The following is a 6633-nucleotide window of genomic DNA, read 5'->3' as shown; positions in this document are numbered from 1 at the left end:
GAAAGCCTGGTGTTGGACTTGGTAGCAGCGTATGTGAAAATCCCCTTGAGCTTTTAGCCCCGATTGACTGCCCAAATATTTGCCACAGATTAAACAAGACAGGGTCAAGAGAGCGCTGCGACAAGGGACCGGCAACACGTGGAAGTAAATCAGATTTATTTAAGCGTGGGGAGGTGCAGCTGCTGGCCGAGGGAGATTGATTCCCTGAAGAAATACTTAGCTCTTTGTTTCTCACAGTGTAAAGTGGCCTGTATCTTGTCGTGTCCAACTGCCGTGGCTTCAGTAGGGCAAGACCTGGGTTCAAGTGTATACTGAAAAAATATAGAAACGCAGCATGCAACAATTTCAACGTTTTACTGAGTTACAGAACATATAAGGAAAGCAGTCAATTGAAATGAATTCATTAGGACCTTTCTATGGATTTCACATAACTGGGCAAGGGTGCAGCCATGGGGAGGCCTGAGAGGGCATAGGCCCACCCAGTGGGGAGCCATGGCCAGCCAATCAGATGAGTTTTTCCCCACAAAAGGCTTTATTACAGACAAATACTTCCTCAGTTTCTTCAGCTGTCTGGATGGCCTGGGTTCTCAGATTAATCATGCCGCGCGCACACACAAATCCACACACAGTTATCATCAGATTTATTTTGTGAAATTAAGGTTTACTTCGCAGGCAATTCAGATCAGTTCGTTCCCATTTCATCCATCACGGCGCTGTCAGTCCACCGCTCTAGAGAAATCCACATTTATTGTTCTGTAATAACTGCGTTCACCACCTTTCTTTCACATCTTCTGTATGTTCTTTCATGAACATAAGAGAGAATGGAAATGATGCTGCATCCCTTGGAATCAAAGGCACACAGCAGGAGTGATGTGAGCTACGTTCACGCAAGGAGAGCCTTTGTGTGAGCTACGTTCACGCAAGGCCTTTGTGTGAGCTACGTTCACGCAAGGCCTTTGTGTGAGCTACGTTCACGCAAGGAGAGCCTTTGTGTGAGCTTAGTTCACGCAAGGAGAGCCTTTGTGTGAGCTTAGTTCAAGCAAGGAGAGCCTTTGTGTGAGCTACGTTCACGCAAGGAGAGCCTTTGTGTGAGCTTAGTTCAAGCAAGGAGATCCTTTGTGGGGTAAACTTGTAATATGTGAAACAATGTTGTTTAAATTCCTCTTCAGAGGCTGGCTACCTGAGRTGCTCCTTTGATAACGGCCTTTGCGGTTGGATCCGGGACAAGGATGGCGACCTGCACTGGGAGACAACACCGGACCCATCTGGTAAGAACCAGAGTTCACTTTTTTAGACTTMACTTTTTGCTAGCCAGATTAATGCAAASCYGATTATTCTGGACATTGCTACAAACGCTTCAGAGGAAACAATATTTCCTCAGGGAAGGCAAAAATAAGATACATGTCAACTTCAAAAAAGTTGACTAACCCTTTAATCTTTTTTTCTAACAGAGTCTACAAGTAGCAGCACTCAGCTAATGTAGGACTAGGGCAGACCCCCCCCCTTTCCCCCTCCTTGGGTCCTGGGCACTAACTCCAGGGATAGTCTATGGCCTTGCGGTAAGTGAGCACATGGGCATACCAGCTGGAGAAGCCATGGTTGTCTTTTTGCCAGGATCACTGGATGCACAAGCCTCGCGTGCACTTCCTGATTCTCACACACGAATCATGACAGACAGAACGAGACAGACAGATCAAGACAGACAGACACGACACGAAAGACAGACAGAACAGAACAGACAGACAAGAAAGCACTAGATGAACAGACAGACCAGACAGACGCAACCAGACAGGCAGGCAGAGACAGAATAGCTGATCGTGCTTACATATGTATTCAAGTCTCAAAAAAGCGAGTCAAGAAGTGGCGCCAAGCTATTGCTGGGCTACAGCAACGCTATCGGCGGCTTAAAAGTATGAAGTTAGATTCACTTCTTGCTAGGCTTCTACTTCACACATCAAGGTGGGGGGAGCACGAGCGCAGGTTTTTATGATTACTTTCACACAGGTTAAGTGTTTGCCCGAATTGTGTGCTGTGCCTTGTAGAGACCAGTACTCTAGTGTATCAGACCCCTCCATTTGGAGGTGTTATGGACAAGTACTATCTGTTTTAATTATCATACCATTCTAGTTGTTTTCTCTTTGCAATGTATTAACAGTGCGTGTTTAATTACCAAAGATTTTTGTAAGGTCAATAATATAATTTTCCAATAGGCTACTTAATGCTAAACATCATGTTTGACAATTAAATACCTGGTCAAAGGACCTTTGGAGTGACGTTGAGCTAGACTAAGAATAGTAGCTGTAGCATATGGAGTGACTACAGGGAGTCTTAAGCATCTCACCAAAACATCACACTCTCGATGTTTTTCCATTTGCCTGTGCAACGCTTTTGTTAAGGAAACGCTTTGAGGGGGCCGTGCTTTGGGGATTCAAGTATTATAAATAGGGGCAGTAATGTACCACCATAGTGTAAATGGTCAGATAGATCGTACACCCGGAGGCGGTTATTCTTCAGTAAAGTGGGCTTTGTGTCACAGTGCCCATGTTGAGATAGCGAGAGGAGGGGCCAGGGCCCCAAGGGGTCGTAAGTGTTGCGATAACGACGCAACCGTCATACAAACAATAAAGAACTTTCATTTCAGAACAGGAACTCCAAACGCGCTTGTTTATACACGCGCAGAGCCAATTAGATTGCGCTGATTCAGAATACAGCTTGAGTATCACTCCTTCACCCACGGTGGGCCACCCAAACACCACAACAGGTGGACCAACACTCCATCCCACAACTCCCTCGCATACTGGGTGAGGTACGCTAAGATACACACAGGTTTCTGAATTTACAAAGTTGTGTTACACGTAGGCAGAATGGGCGAGAGGATGGTGAACACACGGGTTTTGTAGTAAGTGGTACTGGCAGTGTTTGGAGTGTATTTTGTGTTCTAATTCAGGTGCGAGAGAGAAATGATATTCCGCATTGACAACAACGGCATACATTATATGATCTGGCACGTTAGGTCAAACCTGATTCACTGAGAACGGTATTCAAGAAGTAACTGGGCAATGAGAGGTAATGGTGGTGGCCTTGGATTCAAACAGCTACCAAGATAGTAGATTCCGAAGAGGAGTCGTTGGCTCTTCTACGTTGTACTCAATCCATAATGCATGTATCAACAAAATAAACGGGTTAATGTGTATTCCTATTTCTCTGGTCCATGCTACTGGCACACGCAGCACAGAACATCGAGCGACAACACTACAAGAGAGCACTACCCACGATCAGCACCACACAGCACACACACTTACACACTTTTTATTAATTCGGTCTCCTGAATACCTATTTGTCTTGGATTTTCTCTCTTTCTTCTTGGGCTCCCCTAAGTTCCAACGTATAACCATGAAATCGAGAACACCGGTCGGGGTCGGACTTTGGGGGACAATTGAGCTGGGAACAACCGGCCGACGAAAGCGAAAGGATGAACGCAAGGAAGAATGCAGAAAACATTTGTCAAACACAACCATTCTCACGCTTCCTAACCACTTCTCCTACAAGGAGGACGTAACTCTCCACAAGAGTCTTACGCTAATCGATGCGGCTCGCACAGACACACAGATCCGAGTGTGGCACAGGATCCAGCACCACGACACACACACACAAGACACAACCGCAGTCCCACACACACACACACATACAACTCTCGAATCATCGAGAGCACACACACACACAACAACCATTAGGTACGATCAAGCTCTGTGAATTAAGGAATGAGCGTTGGCTGGTAGTCTTACTCATTTGATACTAAGCACAGTACAGCATAGTGAAGTAACTTGCACTGGAGGGAGGTGACCTGCAATCGAAGTGAATACAAGGCACGAGTAAAGATACAAAGAATATCATGAAGAGAACAAGGAGGGAGAGGATGGATTACCTGCCACTTTCTCTCCCTCTCTATCCTTCTAATTCAAGAGACAACACGTCGTCCAAGCGTCTGACGCAACGTTCGCGTCGGTGGAAGCTCGCCAGATTCCGTTGGTGAACAGTGCTGATACAGTTTTTTCTATGACGTTTTATCCCCACTCACAACATCTGCCCTTTATTTGATTTATTCATGTCAAAAAAACACTATTTAAATGGCCTAATGATTCCACTATGGGCTTATTTTGGCACGCCGTACATGATCGGATCAGCGGTTTGGCGTGAAACAGTGCTTTCATTGGCTCAGAGAATGATCCTGCTATGTGCTTTTCACGATCATATGTTCAGGGTCACAAATGATGAATGCTAGATTCATCTCAGACCCAATTTGTACTTGCGACGCATTAATTATTATGGCTTATGTCCAAAACAAATAAATCAAAATCGAAATTATCATTCGTATCCGATTACTCACTGTCATGCCACAAAGTATTTGTTGATGTTTTATGGCGAGTGGCTAAATTAAATGATATGGTGGCTGACACACTTCGATGAACATGCACACACACACACACACACACACACACACACACACACACACACACACACACCATGCACAATGCACTCACATAACACACAAGCATACCACACAGCGCGCACACACAAATCCACACACAGTGATCATCCGATTTATTTTGTGAAATGAAGGCTTACTTCGCAGGCAATTCAGATCAGTTCGTTCCCATTTCATCCATCACGGCGCTGCAGTCCACCGCTCTAGAGAAATCCACATTTATTGTTCTGTAATAACTGCGTTCACCACCTTTCTTTCACATCTTCTGTATGTTCTTTCATGAACATAAGAGAGAATGGAAATGATGCTGCATCCTTGGAATCAAAGGCACACAGCAGGAGTGATGTGAGCTACGTTCACGCAAGGAGAGCCTTGTGTGAGCTACTTCACGCAAGGCCTTGTGTGAGCTACGTTCACGCAAGGCCTTTGTGTGAGCTACGTTCACGCAAGGAGAGCCTTTGTGTGAGCTTAGTTCACGCAAGAGAGCCTTTGTGTGAGCTTAGTTCAGCAAGGAGAGCCTTTGTGTGAGCTACGTTCACGCAAGGAGAGCCTTTGTGTGAGCTTAGTTCAAGCAAGGAGATCCTTTGTGGGTAAACTTGTAATATGTGAAACAATGTTGTTTAAATTCCTCTTCAGAGGCTGGCTACCTGAGCTGCTCCTTTGATAACGGCCTTTGCGGTTGGATCCGGGACAAGGATGGCGACCTGCACTGGGAGACAACACCGGACCCATCTGGTAAGAACCAGAGTTCACTTTTTTAGACTTTACTTTTTGCTAGCCAGATTAATGCAAACGGATTATTCTGGACATTGCTACAAACGCTTCAGAGGAAACAATATTTCCTCAGGGAAGGCAAAAATAAGATACATGTCAACTTCAAAAAGTTGACTAACCTTTAAACTCACTTTTGCGTTCAGATACTAATTTAATTATAAGCACAGAAGTTTTCTTTTCATATTAGAACATTGGCTCTAAAAGGTGTTGCTGGTTTTACACAGGAAGGTCTGATCCTTGGTAGAACTAGCTGTGGTTATTATTCATTGAGAAACAAACGCCTTTTTAAGAGACTGATTCAACAGTATTCAAAACAAAACACTTGATTACGGCAGGTGGAGAGAAAACAAGATGTGTGTTTTTTTGCAATGGTTCCACTCAATCATATGTCAAGAGAAATGTAATTCAGCCGTCTGACTCTGTTAAGTAGTAATATTTATAGTCCCAGGAGGACATTTTGGGGGGTTTTGGCACGAATTTCAATGAGGACAATATTCTGTCAAATGGAGCTGCCGATAACAAAAAGATGAAGCCATCTGATTGAGACACATGCATCTGAAAACTAAAACCAGTGTTCTGGCATCTCCTTCATTTCCAAACGTTTTCCCCCTGTTTTCTCCTATTGACTACCCTGATTGTGATGTCACTTTCTCTTCCTCTTTCTCCTCCACAGGTGGAAAATACCTAACCATCCCTGAGGTGAGCGACAAGAAGAGCGGGCGAGGGGCGCGCCTGGTCCTCCGCGTTGACTCCTCCGTGAACGACGGTAACCTGTGTCTGTCGTTCCGCCACAAGCTGGCAGGACACCATGTGGGTATGCTCCAGGTGTTTGTGAAGAAAGGGAAGCAGTACAGCCCGGCCGTGTGGGGAAGGACGGGGGGCAGCGGCTGGAGACATACCCAGATCACACTGTGGGGCACGGGACTTGAGAGTGTGAGTATACAGTAGTGTATATACAGTATATATATATATAAACTCAGCAAAAGAAGAAACGTCCCTTTTTCAAGGAAAAATCCAAATAACTTAACAGATTTCATTGTAAAGGGTTTAAACACTGTTCCCCATCTTGCTCAATGAACCATAAACAATTAATGAACATGCACCTGTGGAACGGTCGTTAAGACACTAACAGCTTACAGACGGTAGGCAATTAAGGTCACAGTTATGAAAATTAGGACACTAATGAGGCCTTTCTACTGACTCTGAAAAACACAAAAAAAAAGATGCCAAGGGTCCCTGCTCATCTGCGTGAACATGCTTAGGCATGCTGCAGGAGGCATGAGGACGGCAGATGTGGCCAGGGCAATACATTGCAATGTCTGTACTGTGAGACGTCTAAGACAGCGCTACAGGGAGACAGGACGGACAGCTGA

General features: G+C 45.0%; 1 pseudogene; it reads left to right on the top strand.

Moving 5' to 3' along the window:
- LOC112073025 (nephronectin-like) overlaps positions 1 to 6633 on the top strand; it is a 76557-nt pseudogene that overhangs the window by 55613 nt on the left and 14311 nt on the right.

Source organism: Salvelinus sp. IW2-2015, unplaced genomic scaffold (genome assembly GCF_002910315.2).
Source record: "Salvelinus sp. IW2-2015 unplaced genomic scaffold, ASM291031v2 Un_scaffold2125, whole genome shotgun sequence".
Lineage (NCBI taxonomy): Eukaryota > Metazoa > Chordata > Actinopteri > Salmoniformes > Salmonidae > Salvelinus > Salvelinus sp. IW2-2015.
This window is presented reverse-complemented; position numbering and strand designations above follow the sequence as displayed.